Here is a 19,817-nt window from a genome sequence, read left to right as displayed (position 1 = left end):
GAAATGGTAATGTGAGCATAAGATGAAAAGTTAATTAGGCCTTTTGATATCTAATGAGATTTCACATAATTTATCACCAGTAGAGAGCACTATAAGAATACAATTAATGGCAGCCCTTGGATGAAGAAAGGATTGTATTACAGAGGTAGACTTCAAGTGATTGATTTTAAGCAAGCATGATCTGCCCTTGTGATAGTAGATCATCTCCCATCAGTTGAATCTTTAGAGAATAGTCATTGCAAACTTGCATTTCCAAGTAATCGCAGTATGAAAAGAAATAGGCGTTGTTTGCTTGCTGAAGTTAAATTGAAGCGGTTCTATTCTGAATCAGAACCCAGGCTCGCCTGCTTTCTCCTGAAGCTCTTGCTTTCATAGCACTGTTGGAGTGTTCATAGCATAGAGTGCCTCCTCTCCCCCAGCTCCTGAGTTGCATATGGGACTTCACACATGCTGAATAACCTCTAATGTTGGTTATTACACTGAATATATTACAGGACTTCATTCTGACTGCCTTTATTTCTCTTGCTTGGAATTTGTGGCTGTTGAGTTTTCTTTGAACCTTGTTCTGGTTGTGAATATAAAATCGAGATTCATTTCATAAGTAGCCTTCAGTGTATTCATTGTACTCATATAGTTTACCAACATGCAGTACATACAAATCAGCACCCAAAGTCAATGGACTGAAATATTGGCATTAGTTGTGACCCTATTACAGTATTTTGCTCCTCTAAACACTCAGATGCATCACACAATGACTTTTGTGCCGCAGAAAGCTTTGAAATGGATCTGCCTTAAAGATAGATGCATTTACACTTCATATGTTTTCCATCATTTTTTACCCCTTTTCCAGTTTCCCCAACTAGCTGTATTTAAACAAATTCTTCCCCCACAGCCATTTTGTTCTCTGATTTCACCCTCTTGTGAAGTCTCAATGTGAAATTGGTGATAGCATGATTGATCATTTAGCTGACAGCATGATCATGAGCATGGGCAGCAACTTAGCTCCACATCCAGTAAGAGGAGAAGCTGGAATGCAGAGGTATTAAAATACGAACATCTCAAATGAAAACAGAGGTAACAGGAGAGCTTTAATGTTTGCATAAATCTTTCCCCCTTGATAAATGTGCTTTCCTCTTCAGTTTGGTTTCAGTACTTAGGCTTTCTTATAAATACTATATTTATTGAGCAATGCTCTCTTCCTTGCCCCCCTCCTCTATCACAGAAGTAAACGAATACCCCCTTCAGCCCCTCCTTGCAAAGGAGCCTGAGAATTTTCTCTCCTCTGAGCCCTTAGTGACTTGTTTTCCCAAATGAGAAAGGGGCATGTCTGAAGCAATATTGCATGTTGGATAAGCCCCACTCAGAAAACAGTCACGGCTAGGGTTCTGTTTATACAGGTGCCATTAGGTGGACTTACTATCACAGCCAGAAGTTAGCTAGCTAGCCAGGTGCACTGCACATGCGAGTGAAGATTTTTGCATTTTTAAAAAGTATAAAGAAGCTAGCTGCTGGCCTGAAAATTGTGTCCCCCAAACATAGATTCTATTGTTTCATTTTCCCAAAGGGGCTCTATCTTCACTTACTACAGTATACTGAGCCACTCTACTCATTGTTGCTATTGGGTACCAAGTCCATCAACAAAGATTTTTATGGCCTCCAATGAGGCTTTCAATTGGGAGTTGTTGTTGTTTTTAATTTTGCTTTTCCTGTAAGGATTGACATTTTAAGTCTACTGTGAAAGTTAATTTAATGACAGTAATAGATAGCATCTATGAAATATGGAATACTTTTACCTAGATATGTTAGTGTGGACATCCACATATCAAAAGACTGTATGACAGAAAGTTTCAAATTATCTGTGATAAATATCCAGTGAGACAATGTCTGTGAATGCCCTTTATATCCTCTAGAGTGCCACTACAGCAAGTGCCACTGTAGCATTTTTAACAGTGATTTTCTGAACCTAATATATTTTGAATATATTATTTTGGGCTGACAATTTTATGTATCAGTGTGCAACTCTGAGGTGAAGGTGTGTTCAGAGGTTAAGTGATAAACTGACATGACAAATGCTAGGTACTTCCATTCAGTCTGTGTGGAGAAAAAGGGTATGGAAATCTGGAAGGTATTGTGAGGTTTTCTGCAAGGGACAGAACCCTTGCTCTTTCTAGTCCTTTCGAATTCACTTTTACTCTTATTCAAGTTGTTCAACAACTGCTTACTGTTTTTGTTTCTATTTAACTTATGGTCTTGTTTTCACACTGAACTTGTAAATGATGAATAAAAAGTGTGAGCTGAGAAACTTACCAGAAGCTTCCATCACTAAGCAGATTTGGGGTGTGGTTCACTTGCTTTTATGTAATTTTTGCTCTCTTTTCAGGCCAGTCTGGTTCCCCTGAGAACTTGTGACTACCGTTATTCTAAGTAAATTCTTAGTTCAGGTTCCAGCAATACACATGTGTGGGGCTTTAAAAAAATCCTCCTTGTGCCTGAACCTCTAACATTACACCTCAGAGTTCTGGGCATCAGGAGCAGCAGACAGGACTTGAGACAGCTCAATGTTTTTCTTATCTGGAAGATCTTACATTAGACACTAATAGGAAAGTAGAAGATTTGGAGTCAGAACATGACATATGGGTCTTCAAACATCTGTAGAGATCATAGAATGGAAGTTGGCAGAACACACTTGGACCAGGTCCAATCGTGTACAGTTACTGGTGGCGCTAAAAACAATTTGGTGACTCATGAACTCGCCACTACCAAGCAGTTCTGTGGCTCTGACCCTAAGGATGGTGTAACAATGGAACTTTACTGGGTTATATAGAGGGAAAGACAGAAAAAATATGTATGGGAATGTAGGGAATGACCTTGTCTATGTCCTTGTCCTTGCCCGCCCCAAGCCCCTCCATGGTATTTAAACACTTTCTTTTGTTTAGTTGTTCACATCTGTAGACTAGAATTTATGTTTGTTTCAGTGACTCTATGACTCTTAAGGTTTTCTCAAAATTGACTTCAGGAAAAATCTGTTACATCTTTCTGCCATCACAGGCAGGGCTACTTAGTAGGTACTCAAAATATTTTCATTCTAGTAATTAATGAAAGCATCTGTCAAGATGAAAACAAGAATTTTCGAATTATATTCATTTTGTTGGCCTTTCACCTTTGGTACGTCTAAATTTCTTTTCTTCCTTGAAAAATCATTCTTAAGCAATATTATTGCTATTTCTAATTTTAAATTAGCCACCTCCTATATTAACAGAGAAAATGTTAACGGAGTGCCTGGCACAAATCTTGACACAGGATAGGCAGGCACTGTTAGAATGAAAGTTTGTTGACACTCATGTGACTTCTACTGATAGGTTCAATTGCATTAAATAAAGCAAACAAACAAACAAAAAGGCTCCTGATTATGGCATCTAGAAGCTGTAGTGCAAAGGAACTGTAGAGATACTGATTAGCCTTATACTACACTGAAAAAAAAAAAAAAGATGAAAAGGAAGGAAAGTCAAGAAAAGGAACGAAGGAAAGAAAAATTGCTTCAGCCTCCTATTGGTTAAAATTCCACCTCATTTGGGACAAAATATTGTCCTTCATTATTCTTTTTGTTTAAATTTATTCTTTAATTGGAGGAAAATTGCTTTGTAATGTTGTGTTGGTTTCTGCTATATAAAATGCAAATCAGCCATAATTATATATATATGCCTTCCCTCTTGAACCTCCCTCCCCTCTCCCTATCCTATCCTTCCAGGTCATCACAGAGCGTTATTCTTTTCTGACATTTAAAAAATGTGATAAAATATACATAACATAGAATTTACCATTTTAACCTTTTTAAAGTGTAGAATATAGTACATTCACAATGTTGTACAATAGTCATCACTCTCTAGTTCCAGGACATTTTTATCACCCAAAAAGGAAATCGATACCTATGAAGCTCACTTCCCATTTTCTTTTCTGAGTCCCTAGTAATCATGAATCTGCTTTCTATTTCTATGGACTTACCTACTGTGAATATTTGATGTAACTGGAATCATATTGTATGGGAAATTAAATAATTTATATATAGCATATATAGTATGTAAATATATATATAATTTATATATAATGTTGCTGTTTCTAAGTCACTTCAGTCATGTCCTATAATTTCCCATATTATCTGATTCCAGCCACAAATTTTTCCTTATTATATGATATATATATTTTTATGGGCAATTTCATATATATATATGTAATTTCCCATATTGTTTGTGTGTGCATAGGAGTGGAATTTCTGGGGTCATATGGTAACTCTATTAAAAGCTTATTGTGGAACCACCACAGTGTTTTCCAAGGCAGCTGGATCATTTTACATTCCAGCAATGTTTGAGGGTTCCAAATCCTCTGCATCCACATTCACACTTATTCTTTTCCATTTTTAAAATTACATGCATCCTAGTGCATGTAATTCTTCCTTACAATAAATGTTCTCTCGTATACTCACATAGGAGTGTGTAGTATTGTACAAGGCACACATGAGGTAGTTTGGTTGGCCCTTCATATCTGCAGGTTCTAAATTCTTGGATTCAACAAAGTGTGGATTGACAATATGTTTTTAAAAAATTCCAGAAAGTTCCCAAATGCAAAATTTGAATTCACTGTGCTCTGGCAATTACTTACATAGCATTTACATTGTATTTACAAGTATTTACATAGCATTTGCATTGTATTAAGTATTATAAGGAATCTAAAGATTATTGAACGTAGACTGGAGGATGTGCGCAGGTTACATGCAAATACTAAACGATTTTATATAAGGGACTTGAGCATCTTGGATTTTGTTATCCTTGGGGTTCCTGAAACCAGTTGGCCCTGCCGATATCAATGAATGACCGTATATACCATCAGTGCTGGCTGAGGGCCAAATGGTGAAGATGGCGCTATTTGGCCTTCATGCCTCTACGTCCGGAGAAGGCAGTGGCACCCCACTCCAGTACTCTTGCCTGATAAATCCCATGGACTGAGGAACCTGGTAGGCTGCAGTCCATGGGGTCGCTGAGTCGGACACGACTGAGTGACTTCACTTTCATTTTTCACTTTCATGCATTGGAGAAGGAAATGGCAACCCACTCCAGTATTCTTGCCTGGAGAATCCCAGGGATGGGGGAGCCTGGTGGGCTGCTGTCTATAGGGTCGCACAGAGTCAAACACGACTGAAGTGACTTAGCAGCAGCAGCCTCTACGTCCTCGTTGTGAATCACATTTTTTTTCATTTATTTTTATTAGTTGGAGGCTAATTACTTTACAATATTGTAGTGGTTTTTGTCATACATTGACATGTGACCCAGCAATCCCACTTCTGGGCATACACACTGAGGAAACCAGATCTGAAAGACACACGTGCACCCCAATGTTCATCGCAGCACATTTTTTTTTTAAGAGCCAGGGAGTAGACAGTGGCTCGCCATGAGGGAGTATCATACACAGTGGTCATGAGCTCATGTTTGTTGACTGGATAAATGAGTGATGCCCAGTGTGAATAAGTCTCACACCACAAAGCATGGAAAGGAATCTTCATCAATTGTCAGAAGAGCAGTCAGTCAGTCATTGAATAAAAATTAGCCAAATGCTCACTTTGTGTCAGTCACTGAGCAAGGAACTGCTGGTTGAACTAGGGCTGGATCTTCCCCTCAAGGAGCTTGTGTTAGCATGTTTCTACAAGCAGTCGGACTTGTGTTATGAGGGTCCATATTATTCTCTGATAGCCTTGTGACTTGTGGTGAACACATGTTCAGTGGCTGGTCAGGTATACAAATATAGTCTGTGCCCCTGGAAAAAGCAAAATTAACTCAGCGATACTGTGAACCTGTGACTCAAACACCAATACTTTGACTGCCATTTCTCACATCCAAGACCTGTACTATCCAATGCAGTACCCATATGTGGCATCTGAGCCCTGAAATGTGGCTAGTGCAAATGAGGAACTGAACTTTGAATTATAATTAATTAAAACATTTTCAATTATAAAACACAGTGTTATCAACCATAGTCACCATGTTTTACATTAGATCCTCAGATCCTATTTATGTTATAGCTGAAAGTTTGTACCCTTTTACCTCTCCCTATTTTCCCATCCCCAGCCCCTGACAACCATTCTTCTACCCTGTTTTTATGAGTTTGAATTTTTATTTAGATTCCACATATAAGTGATAGCATGCAGCATTTGTCTTTCTGGCTTCTTAGCATCATGCTCTCAGGGTCCATCCACATTGTCACAAATGGCAAGATTTCCCTTTTTCTCAGGGCAGAATAATATTCCATTATATATAAACCACATTGTCTTCATCCATTCATCTATACACAGACACTTTGGTTGTTTCCCTCCCTTGGCTATTGTGAATAAGGCAGCCATGAATATAGGAGTGAGATATCTCTTCAACATCCTGTTCTCATTTTCATGCAAGTAATTCTGATTCATTTAAATTTTAAAACTGGTATTTGATTCAGTTAGTGGAAAACTTTTAAGTATATTTAGAACAATTTGGGGACATGACTCTCCTTTGTCAACTGTAAATGTTATGAAATGTAAATATAGGTCAAATATTTCCAATAAACAGTTAGTATCTGAATTGGGGTATGAGGACTTCCCAGGTAGTGCTAGTAGTAAAGAATCTGCCTGCCAATGCAGGAGACACCACAGATGCAGGTTCGATCCCTGGGTTGGGAAGATCCCCTGAAGAAGGAAATGACAACCCACTCCAGTATTTTTGCCTAGAGAATCTTATGGACAGAGTAGCCTTGGTGAGCTGCAGTCCATGGGGCTGCAAAGCATCGGACACAACTGGCCAACTGAGCATACAATTAAAAAAAACAAAACACACCAGGTTTCAGAGACTTAGTGTGAAAAAAGAATGGAAATGGTCTCCTTAATAATTTTTATACATATTACATTTGAAATGATAATATCACCAATTCAATGGATATGAATTTGGGCAAACTCCAAGAGATGGTGAGGGACAGGGAGGCCTGGCATGTTGCAATCCATGGGGTAACAAAGAGTTGGACACGACTTGGCAACTGAACAACAACACTATTGAGTTAAAGAAAAAACAGATTTATTTTTTTTTCTTTTTCCTTTTCCTTTTAAAAATCTGGCTACTTGAATATTTAATATTACTTCTGTGACTTACACTGAGTTTCTAGTGGACAGTACTGCTTTAGAAGAACACTAGGGTCATCTAATCCTATTTAATGCAAGTGTATCTGAAGTAAAGCTCCCCTGTAGAATTCTACCTTCTTCCATTGTAACTCCAAGGATATCATCACTTTACCAAGCTTCTCAAAATGACAAAGAAGTGAAGCTATGTCTGGGGCTGTCTCAGAGCCAGCTCTCTAAAGGCCTCCTCACCCTCACCCTTTTAGCCCATGCCCAGGTTTACTTGTAGGTTCAATGTGCTCAAATCAAGCCCCCGCCCACCCTTGCCAACCAGGTTCTACTTTGGTGATGAAGCCATCCAGCAGAGCAATTCACTGAAATCAAGATCCTCCCACCCCAGGTTATACTTTGGTGATGAAGCCATCCAGTAGAGCAGTTCACTCAAATCAAGCTCCCCCCACCCCCCCCACACCAACCTTACAGGTTCTACTTTGGTGACAAAGTCATCCGGTAGAGTAATTCACACTAAAATGATCTTAGATGAATGTGTTGTTCCTCATATACTTGCATTTAAAATTTTTTTGCCACACTGTGACCTCTAAATTTGAGAACTATTCTGTCAAGGGGACCTTCTTGACTAATTTCCTAGTTATAATCAAAACAAACAAAATCCCGGTCTTCCTCAAGATTCTTTCCCTGTCCCCACCTCCTGCCCCATGAGATACTAGCCATTTGTAGATAAATGATCCTTTGCTTTAGACAAATTTATCTTTTTCATATTGATAAGTGGGATATTTATGGCCACTAAGAGGCAAGATGTAGAACAAATTAATGTGCCTTTAATTTCTTTCTGTTTTAGAAATGATACTGATGACCAGTTTCCTTTTCATGAGACTGCCAGCTCCTCTAGGATTGGCTGCCTGGAACTGAAAATACCAAATAAGTATTCAGTCAATTCATTTGACTTTATTTTTTGTGAGCTAATTTATATTTTAAAAAAATGCATCTAATCTCAGTGGAGCAAAACCCATTAGCATGAAGAATTCAGGGGAAGGTGATGGTCATCCTTTACTCTTTCCAAAGTGATTTATGGCTGAAAAACTGGATGACTGTTTAAAGTATAACCTATATCATGGACCGTGTCTCCAGATTTTATTAGGGAATATGTGATCGTAGGTATGATGGAATGGACAGCATCCTTCCCAATGTAGGATAAATGTGTATTATGTATGTGAATTTCTCTTAGTTCCTTAAAATTCTTTCTTTTGATGGAAGACTGATCTTTTGTATTTTTCTTTGAGAGTTGACAGAGAATGAAAGAATCTATGTTTCTCTTATTGGAGCTGACCTGGAGAAGGAAATGGCAACCCACTCCAGGATTCTTGCCTGGAGAATCCCATGGACAGAGGAGCCTGGTGGGCTACAGTGCATGGGTTCACAAAGAGTTGGACATGACTGAGTGACTTCACTTTCACTTTTTTCACTTCTTGGAGTTGAAGTGGGGGGACCCCTTTGAACTGCAAAGGCAGGAAGAGCCTTAGGACTTTGTGGTTATATTGTACCTGTCAAGAATACATGGATGTGATTTGGGAGCACCCCTGGGTGTATGTATTTTTGTACCCCACTACCAGTGGAGAACTTGAGACAGAATAGGGTTAAGCAGTTTCCCAGTGTTCCACAGTAAATTGACAGTTGAATTGGGATTAGAATCTAGGTCTCCAAACCTTGGGGACTTCTCCATTAGCTCAGATCATGTACGGCTCAGCAGTTTCTTTCACAAGATCTTCCTGACATGACACATGCCATCAGTCTTATTTTATAACAGATGTTTTGAGGGTGGAGCAGATGGTCTCTTCCCTTCACCCTCCCAGCCCTTGACTCCAGAGAGTTGGATCATGTCAGAGATGGTGCTCACAGCCCTCTTTCCCCAGAGGTCCACCTCCCCTTCTGCTCATTCTTTTCCATGCGCTCATCTTTCCCATGCTCAGGAAAACACTGTTCTTACTGTTCCTTTTTCTTATGAGGCTGTGTCATTCCCCCTGAAGCTTTTTCTGTCATGCGTGTTCTTGTCCTGACTCTTGAATTTTTCATAGTCTAGTCAGTGGGGAGATCACTGCCCTCTCAGACCCGGGGCTCCACATCTTATCATGTCTCTTGATGTCATGGGTGACATGTGACATGCTGCTTTCTTCCTTCATGGACTAACTTTGGGCCTGTGGAGGACCCCTGTGAATACCACTTGAGGAACCTCTGTCCTAAAGTGCTTTGAAGTTCAGAGAAAAACACCAAAGCTTCACTGACAAGCTCCTGTTTGTCCATTGAATGTTTCTGCCATTGTTTACATGGGGGGGCTTACTCTCTACAGTACCACTTTTGTTTGTGAATGTCATTCTTCCTACATTCTTCATCTTGAACATCTTAAAATGACAGTCATTTCTATTCTTTTATTTTGCTAACCAGAGAAGCTTACTTTGACTTGAGGGAACCCAGATGTATATGTGTGTGTTTGTGTGTGTGTCCCTGCGTGTTTGTGTGTTCATGCCTGTCCACTCATTTCAGGGGATTGTGTTTCCTTGTAGGGACCTTGACTCTGGAGATACTTCTAGTGCCCATCTTGATGCTTACAAGCCATGTGACTTTGGGAAGGTCTTTTTACTTCTTTCCTTTGTAGACAGTCAGGACTTTGTGTTGTTATGGGGAAGCAATAGAAGAAACAAGCTTATTAGGAAACACATGCATGACAAAAAGAGGAAAAAAGATTCCTCACTGGTGAGCCATGGTCTTCAGTAAGGAACTACTACCCACTCTCTGTCCCCTTGCCTCAAAGTGGGCAGTCCTGAGTGGATGGAGAAGCTAGGTTACATGTGAAATTGTTTCATTCTGAACACTCTTAGAGAAACTAGTCAGGCTTTCTTTCAATACTATAGACATGCTATCTCATTTACATTTTAATGCAAGCAGTGGTTGGAAATGATGGCTGTTTGCCTCTGACCATAACCAGGCTCATTCAGTTTTTAAAAATTTTTGCTATGTTATTTCAAACAGAGTAACCTTATAATTAATCCCGATGTACTTTCCTGTATTGGGCTGAGTGGATGTAATCAGAGTCGGGATGTTGAATTATAAACCAAAAGATCCTCATTTTCCTGGTGAATCTATCACAAAGCCCTTGTGTGCCCCTTTGTCTTTTATCTGCAGCCAGTAATGGGTCTTGTTTCCACTCTCTTTTGTCCTAACTGGGGATTCAGTTGCCTTTTATTCTCTGCTTATCTTTGTTTGAGGAAGTATGAAATGCAGATGGAAAGGGCTGATTCTCCTTGGACATAACCTTGGAGTTGGACCCTAGAGGGTCCTAGGAATTTTCTAATTATTTATTCCAGTGTTAACATGTTTTATGATCTCCCTGGGCTCTTCTCTGCTCATACCATCTCTGGTTAGGAGATTGGATCAAGTGACCTCTCATTAAGTGAATACTATTGCCCTTGGTTTCTTAATTTGGCCGCTGGCCAGTATCTGTTCCTTTCTACCTTTGGGTCTGAATTGTGTCACCTTTGGGTCTGAAGCTGATGCTGGGATTATTTCAAGTCAGAAAGGTTTGTTTAAAACAATTGAAAGAATCCATCATTTTTAAATACTTCATATTATTTGGTCATTGCTTCATACTCTTTTCAAATTCTTTTTAAAAAAATTCCTATATAATGGTTGGGAAACCTTGTGGTAATGCTGGCTCTCTTGAATGTACAGCCACTTTGAAATATACTGATTAAAAGAAATTATTTATTTTAATTGGAGGATAATTGCTTTACAATATTGTGATGGTTTTAGCCATATATCAACATGAACTGGCCATAGGCATTCATTTGTCCCCTTCATCCTGTACCCCCTCCCACCTCCTTCACCATTCCATCCCTTCAGGTTGTCACAGAGCACCGGCTTTGGTTGCTTTGTGGAAATATACTGACTTTTTATTTTTGTATGATCTTAAGAACTAGAGGATATTTCATGATATCATTGAAGCCAGATTCTGCTTTTGAGAACTCTTCTTAAATTATCCATGATAGGTAGTTGCTCTCTGAGGGTACACAATTCTCTAAGAACATTTGAGAGCATATTCCAGTGTCTGGGCAGTTGAAAAGAGGAGACTCCTCAGATCTTGTTGTGGTGCACTAGAAAATAAATGAGATTCTCACTCAATTTCTTTGAGTTAACAAAACACCAGCCAGTCATCTGCTCACAGAGCCTCGGCTGTGAGGATTGTGACATTGCTCACTAGAGTTGATTCAGCTGTTCTAGCAGACTCAGAGGCTGTGCTCTTCCTCCCTTGGTGCTCTGGGCTCAGCTGAAGAGATCAGCCTACCAACGTCGTGGTAACAGGTCGTAACACCAAGCATCAGCTTGTGAGCTCGAGTTCATGAGAGCCTTATTGTCTTATGTAAAGACATACCAGGAATTTGAGTCCTTACAAGCACCAGAAGGGCCACATAATGTTGCTGTCCTGCCAGCATCGACTCCTGTGAAATGCATTTGGTGTGCAGTTTTCCAGTGGTGCTCCAGGGACTCTATACTCCATTACTTCCTTTGGTACCTTCTCATATCTTTACTGACTTGGGCCATGCCTCAGTGCTCCCAGAAAGAAGGCTTAGAATTGGTTTCCATGTGCTAGGCTGCTTGGGGGGCAATTTTAATACTTCAGAAGATTTTCCTTCTGGTCCTTTGTTAAGTCCCACAACTTTCAATTTCTCTGTGTTACCCTGAAGAGACAACTTGCATGAGCCTTGCCATTGCTGATGTTGTGGTGGAAATAAAGATGTGGCTGTCCTCAACTTGGCCATGGATCCCTAACTTGGGGCTGACCTACCTCTGAAGCCACGCCTCTCCTCACTTACATCATTAGGGATACTCTCATCATAGGCCTTCATACCTGTTGGTTTCCTAGTTTTTGAAGTACTTTCCTTTTCATTACCTGACAGTCTCATTTGCCTGGTTAGCTCCACTGTCCCGACTTATGTGCCACCTCCTCAGGGCTGCATTTCTCAACACCAGAGATTATGTCAGGACTTCCTGGACCATGTATGTCCTTGGAAGGCCTTGTCTGAGAGGGCAGTTACAGCTTTACTTGCATTATCACTTCATATGTTGAGGAATGGAGAGCAACAAAACTTCCCCTAAAGTCAGATGCTGGGCTGGGCAAAGGGATGTCCTTTTTTGTAGCTCATGCTAATACACGTGTACTTCTGAAAGATTCTTGGATCAATAGAGACACTTGCTCCTTGGAAGAAAACTATGACAAACCTAGATAGCGTATTAAAAAGCAAAGACATCACATTGCCGACAAAGGTCCATATACTCAAAGCAATGGTTTTTCCAGTAGTCATGTATGAATATAAGAGTTGAACCATAAAGGAGGTTGAGCACTGAAGAATTGATGCTTTCAAACTGTGGTGCTGGAGAAGACTCCTGAGAGTCCCCTGGATTGTGAGGAGATCAAACCAGCCAATCCTAAAGGAAATCAACCCTGAATATTCATTGGAAGGGCTGATGCTGAAGCTGAACCTCCAATACTTTGTCCACCTGATGTGAAGAGCCATCTCATTGGAAAAGACCCTGATGCTCGGAAAGATTGAGAGTAGGAGGAGAAGGGGACAACAGAGGATGAGATAGTTGGATGGCATCACCAACTCAACAGACATGAGTTTGAGAAAACTCCGGGAGGTAGTGAAGGACAGGGAAGTCTGGCGGGTTGCAGTCCATGGGGTCACAGAGTCAGACATACCTTTGCGATTGAACAATAAAACCAACATTAAGTCTATGAATGCCAACAGATTGTGAGGGTCTGTTGTATGATTTTAATCTGGATGGCATGTTGAGAAACATTTGATACGTTTTCTTTCAAGTTAAATCAGTGATTATCAAACACCCATGTGCAGTTCTGTGCTAGGTATGTTGAAATAGAATCAAATATATAAAACATGGGTCCTACCTTGTGCACTGCTTGTGTTAGCTTTGTGATTTGGTTGCAATAAGAGAGACAGAACACTCAAAAAATTATGACTGTTGTAGGTTATTTACTTTCATAGCACTTGGAGTTTTTCCTTCATAACACTTTTTCAGTTTGCTACTATGGTGAGCAGAATTCTATGGTGATCCTCATGCTCCCCACCTCCTGGTGACCAGACTTTCAAATATTATTCTCTCCTTGAATATGGGTGTGGCTTATGACTTGCTTCTTACCAATAGGATATAGAAAAGGAGATGGTTTCTCTCTGATTACATGTCCATGATCGCATAATCCAGCCTGTCTTGCTAGAGTCTTTCTTTGTGTTGTTGGCATTGAGAAACCAAGCTACCATGAATCCTATGGTCATGTGCAAAGAAATCAATTTTGTCAGCAACCTGAGGAACCTTGAAAGTAGGTCCTTCCTCTCTGGAGGTTTTAGATGGGATCCCAGCCCTGGTCAGCACCTTGCTCGCGACCTTGTGAGAGACCCTCAGCAGAGGGCCTGGGGAGCTGTGCTCAGACTCCTAGTGCACAGAAATTGTAAGATAAGTGTGTGTTGTTTTAAGCCTCTGAGTTTGTGGTAATTTGTTACATAGCATAGAAAAGTAATACAGCTATTGAATACTTATTTGCATAATTACATTCCAATGTTTATCTCATATTTTATGAGTCCTTTGTGGAAAGGAACATGTCTCTCTCCCTTACTGCTTTATCCTCTGTGTATACTATAATCCCAGACAGAGTTACCATTAAGTAAACACTGGTTGAATGAATACACTTATGAATATATGAACAAATGAGTTGAAGCATGAGGCTTGTTTCTGTGCATGGAGAGAAACATTTAGCCAATTTTTGGATCTTCACTGGAAGGTTGGAAGATGCTGGATGTAAGGTAGAGTGTGTGTGTGGTGGTGGTGATGGTGATGGGGTTAATGATTATAGCTGCCCTTTTAGGATTATTCTGTGAGGTGGTAGTAAATTCCACGTCACTTGAGGTGCTTAATAAGAGAAGGGTGGAGGAGGCGGTCCTAAGATGGCAGAAGAATAGGATGGGGAGACCATTTTCTCCCTCACAAATTCATCAAAAGAACATTTGAACACTGAGCAAATTCCACAAAACAACTTCTGAATGCTGGCAAAGGACATCAGCACCCAGAAAGGCAGCCCATTGTCTTCGAAAGGAGGTAGGACAAAATGTAAAAGATAAAAAGAGAGACAAAAGAGGTAGGGACAGAGATCTGTCCTGGGAAGAAGTCTTAAAAGAGGAGTTTCCCCGGAGTCTTCTGTTGTAATTTGTTAATTTCCTGCATTTGTCACCTACACAGCTGTAAGGGAGAAGTGAGTGAAGTATCTAACCAGAAGTTTAAGAAAAATTAAAGACATGTGTTCTAATTGTGCACAGTTAGACAAGCAAAACAATAGTTACTTTTTAAAAATTAACAAGACATTTTTAAAGTGATTTTATTTATTTATTTATTGGCCACACTGCCTGGCATGTGGGAACTTAGTTCCCTGTCCAAAGATGGAGGCTGTGCCCCTTTCATTGGAAGCATGGAGTCTTAACCACTGGACCACCAAGGAAGTCCTCCAATTAACAAGACATTTTTAAGTTGCTAGGTTAGGATTTAGAATTAGATCCTAATTATGAGTTAGAATTATGTCTCAGCCTGATAGTAGCCACATCACTGTGAGCAGACCCTTCCATTCTCTGCGGTTTCTCCTGTTAAAATGGGTAAACTCTCCTCCATTCTGCCCTCACGGGGTTGAGGTATTATTGAAGGAAAGTATTTTGTCAGTAAAAAAGGCTTTTCTTAATTGTAAGAAATACCATCCATTTCTCATAACTTCTCAGTCTAGAAACTGTGATCTAACATTAACAATCATTAACTGGATGTCTGTGCATTCAGATCCTCAGAATAGCCCTAAGATTGGGGAGGGGGCTTGTCACCCTGGTTTAGAGGGGACAGATCCCCAAAGATGAAGTAATTTTCCTGGAGTCATGTAGTGAGTGGTATAGCCGGCATTCAGTCCCAGTCTGTCCAAGCTGGAACCATACCACTTTCTCAGCACTGGCTTGGTTGTGCTCTTTCTCTACTTAACTCCAGCTTTTTACTCTAAAGGAGGAAAAAAAGGATTTGAGAAAGCAGTATTTGTTTTGCAAACTTCTTTACATAAAACAATGATAGAAATACTGTAGAGAGGAGTAAAGAAGGAAATAGAAGTCACAGGATGCCACATGGAAAAAAATGTATCTTAAAGAGCAAAAAATTAAGTTACTTTACAATTTAATATTTACACATAAATAAAAGCTTTTCTCTTAAACTCAGTGATCGACAGTTGAATATTGATTTCATTATTACTCCTTGAACTGAACATATATATTTTATATACTTGTACATGTAGTTTATAATCCTAATAAAAGTTTAAAAAGAAAAAAAAAAGAGGCTTTTCCAAACACCAAGAAACATTCTCACCGGTGGGTCTGTGGGAAGTCTTGGAATCTCAGAGGGCAACATAACAGGGAGGAAAAATAAATAAATAAATAATTAAACCCCACAGATTATGTGCCTAATGGCAGGCAACTCCCAGTGCTCGCAGCTGCCACCAGGAAGCAGGGGCTGAACAGGGAGGCACAGGATGCATTGCTTAGGGTAAGGACTGGGGCAATCTGAGGGAACTAACGTGAGATAGCAACCCAAACTGTGGGATAGCTAGAGAGATAGAGAAAAAGAGAGAGAGAGAGAGAGAGAACTATCCTGCAAAAAGCCCTAACCTAAGACACTGCCAGGCCCCCTCACAGAACAAAGGACTGAGCAAATATCAGAGGAGAGTTAGCTGGCTGTGGACTGTCCCATCTCCCACCAGAGACAATCAGGTGGGGGAGGGGGGAGCAGCCAGGGCCAGAAAGGGGACAATTGGAGCCCCAGAGTGGCATCCTCTACCAAACTGTAAGCAGGCTTTGTTGCTAACCAAGGCTTCTTGGGATTCTGGAAGGTTGACATCCACTGGGAGGGTCACAGCCAGAGATCAGCTCCCCAGAAGAGACACACTGCACAATTGAGAAGGCACGCCCATTATACACCCAGAAAACCGAGTGGCTGGGATGGGGGAGGCAATAAGATGCACTGCCTACCTGGGGATGACTGCGCTAATCAAGCACCTGGTCACCTGAACTGCTTGAACCTAGGAAGGGCACAAAATGCAGGCCTAACCAAGTCTGCACCTTTGTGGAGTACCTGAGAACCTGAACCTGAGTGGCCTAGTCCTGGGAAATGCACCAAACCCAGGGCCCACCTCAGACAGTTCCCGGCAGAGCATCCTAGAGCCTGAGAAGTACAGACCATGAAAGCACACACGCTGTGAGCAGGGGGCAAACCCAGTGCATTTGAAACACTGTGAGCATGTGTTATTTGTTTGCAGTATTCTTCCCTCCCCACAGCAGGACTGAACAAGTGAGCCTAAAAAAGTGACCAACATTGCCCTCTTGTGTCAGGGCAGAATTAGACACTGAAGAGACCAGCAAACAGAAAGCTAAAATAAACAGGGGGAACTGCTTTGGAAGTGAAATGTGCAACAGATTAAAACCCTGTAGTTAGCACCGGCTACATTGGAAGGGGCCTATAAATCTTGAGAAGTATAAGCCAGATCGAGGAACTGTCTGAAACTGAACTGACCCCACGCAGTCCACAACAGCTCCAGAGAAATTCCTAGATATATTTTCGCTATTATCAGTTTTTAAATTAAAAAAAATATTTTAAGTCCTCTATTACTCCTTTAATTTTCATTTTTATAACGTACTATTACCTTTCAAAAAAAGACCCCATTTTTAAAGCAAACTTCATATAAATATTTTATAATTTTTGTGACTTTCTTTTGTTTTTTAATATTGTACTAACCTCTATTCTAGATTTTTAATCTTTGCTTTTTGGTATTTGTTACCAATTTTGTACCTTTAAGAACCCAACCTTCAGTACCCATTTTTACTTGGGAGTGTGTTTACTGGCTTGATTGCTCTCTCCCCCTTTGGACTCTCCTTTTCTCCACAAGGTCACCTCTATCTCCTTCCTCCCCCGTCTCTTCTCTACCCAACTCTGTGAATCTTTTTGTGTGTTCCAGACTGTGGAGAGCACATAGGGAATTGATTACTGTCTAGCTTGTGCTCGTCCTTTTTGATTCCCCCTCTTCTCCTCCTGGTCACCTCTATCTCCCTCCTCCCTCTTCTCTTCTCCATGTAACTCGGTGTACCTCTCCGGGTGTCCCTCACTGTGGAGAAACTTTTCAGCATTAACCGAGATGTTTTATCAACAGTGCTGTATAGATGGAGAAGTCTTGAGGCTACTGTAAGAATAAGTCTGAAAACCAGAGGCAGGAGGCTTAAGTCCAAAACCTGAAAATAACAGAGAACTCCTGACTCCAGGGAACATTAATCAATAGGAGCTCATCCAAAAGCCTCCATACCTACACTGAAACCAAGCACCCTCTGAGTCAACAAGCTCCAGAGCAAGACATACCATGCAAATTCTCCAGCAACACAGGAACATAGCCGTGAGCTTCAATATACAGGCTGCCCAAAGTCACACCAATCCCACTGACATCTCAAAACTCGCTATTGGACACTTCATTGCACTCCAGAGAGAAGAAATTCAGCTCCACCCACCAGAACACCGGCACAGGCTTCCCTAACCAGGAAACCTTGACAAGCCACCCGTCCAACCCCACACAAACTGAGGAACCTCCACAGTAAAGAGGAACCACAAACTGCCAGAATACAGAAAGGCCACTCCAAAAACAGCAATATAAACAAGATGAAAAGGCAAATAAATAATCAGTAGGTAAAGGAACAGGATAAATGCCCACCAAACCAAACAAAAGAGGAAGAGATAGGGAATCTATCTGAAAAAAATTCAGAATAATGATAGTGAAAATGATCCAAAATCTTGAAAACAAAATGGAGGAACAGATAAATAGCCTGGAGACAAGGATTGAGAAGATGAGAGAAATGTTTAAAAAGGACCTAGAAGAAATAACATAGAGTCAATCAATAATGAATAATGCAATAAATGAGATCAAAAACACTCTGGAGGGAACCAACAGTAGAATAACGGAGGCAGAAGGTAGGATAAGTTAGGTAGAATATAGAATGATAGAAATAAATGAAGCAGAGAGGAGAAAAGAAAAAATAATTAAAAGAAATGAGGACAACCTCAGAGACCTCTGGGACAATGTGAAATGCTCCAACATCTGAATCTTAGGAATCTCAGAAGAAGAAGACAAAAAGAAAGGCCATGAGAAAATACTTGAGGAGATAATAGTTGAAAATTTCCCTAAAATGGGGAAGGAAATAGTCATCCAAGTCCAAGAAACCCAGAGAATCCCAAACAAGATAAACCTAAGGTGAAACACCCCAAGACACATATTAATCAAATTAACAAAGATCAAACACAAAGAACAAATTTTAAAAGCGGCAAGGGAAAAACAACAAACAACACACAAGGGGATTCCCATAAGGATAACAGCTGATCTTTCAGTAGAAACTCTTCAGGCCAGAAAGGAATGACAGGACATACTTAAAGTGATGAAAGAGAAAAACCTACAACCCAGATTACTGTACCCAGCAAGGATCTCATTCAAATATGAAAGAGAAATCAAAAGCTTTACAGACAAGCAAAAGCTGAGAGAATTCAGCACCACCAAAACAACTCTTCAACAAATGCTAAAGGATCTTCTCTAGACAGGAAACACAGAAACGGTGTATAAATGCAAACCTAAAGCAACAAAGTAAGTGGCAATGGGATCATACTTATCAATAATTACCTTAAAATATAAATGTGTTGAATGCCCCAACCAAAAGACAAAGACTGGCTGAATGGATACAAAAGCAATACCCCTATATATGTTATCTACAAGAGACCCACCACAAAACAAGGGACACATACAGACTGAAAGTGAAGAGCTGGAAAAAGATATTTCACACAAACAGAGACCAAAAGAAAGCAGGGGTAGCAATACTCATATCAGATTAAATAGACTTAAAACAAAAGCTGTGAAAAGAGACAAAGGAGGATACTACAAAATGTTCAAAGGAGCAATCCAAGAAGATATAATAGTTATAGATATATATACACACAATATAGTAGCACTACAATACGTAAGGCAAATGCTAACAAGTATGAAAGGGGAAATTAACAATAACACAGTTTTAGTGGGAGACTTTAATACCCCACTCACACCTATGGATAGATCAACTAAACAGAAAATTAACAAGGAAACACAAACTTTAAATGATACAATAGACCAGTTAGACCTAATTGATATCTATAGGACATTTCACCCCCAAACAACAAATTTCACCTTTTTCTCAAGTGCACATGGAACCTTCTCCAGGATAGATCACATCCTGGTCCTTAAATCTAGGTTTGGTAAATTCAAAAAAATGGAAATCATTCAAAGCATCTTTTCTGGCTGCAATGCAGTAAGATTAGATGTCAATTACAGGAGAAAACTCTGGGAGTTTGTGATGGACAGGGAGGCCTGGTGTGCTGTGATTCATGGGGTCGCAAAGAGTCAGACATGACTGAGCAACTGAACTGAACTGAACTGACAGGAGAAAAACTATTAAAAATTCTAACATATGGAAGCTGAACAACACGATTCTGAATAACCAACAAATCACAGAAGAAATCAAAA

The sequence above is a fragment of the Muntiacus reevesi genome, chromosome X (assembly GCF_963930625.1).
Source record: "Muntiacus reevesi chromosome X, mMunRee1.1, whole genome shotgun sequence".
Classification (NCBI taxonomy): Eukaryota; Metazoa; Chordata; class Mammalia; order Artiodactyla; family Cervidae; genus Muntiacus; species Muntiacus reevesi.
This window is presented reverse-complemented; position numbering follows the sequence as displayed.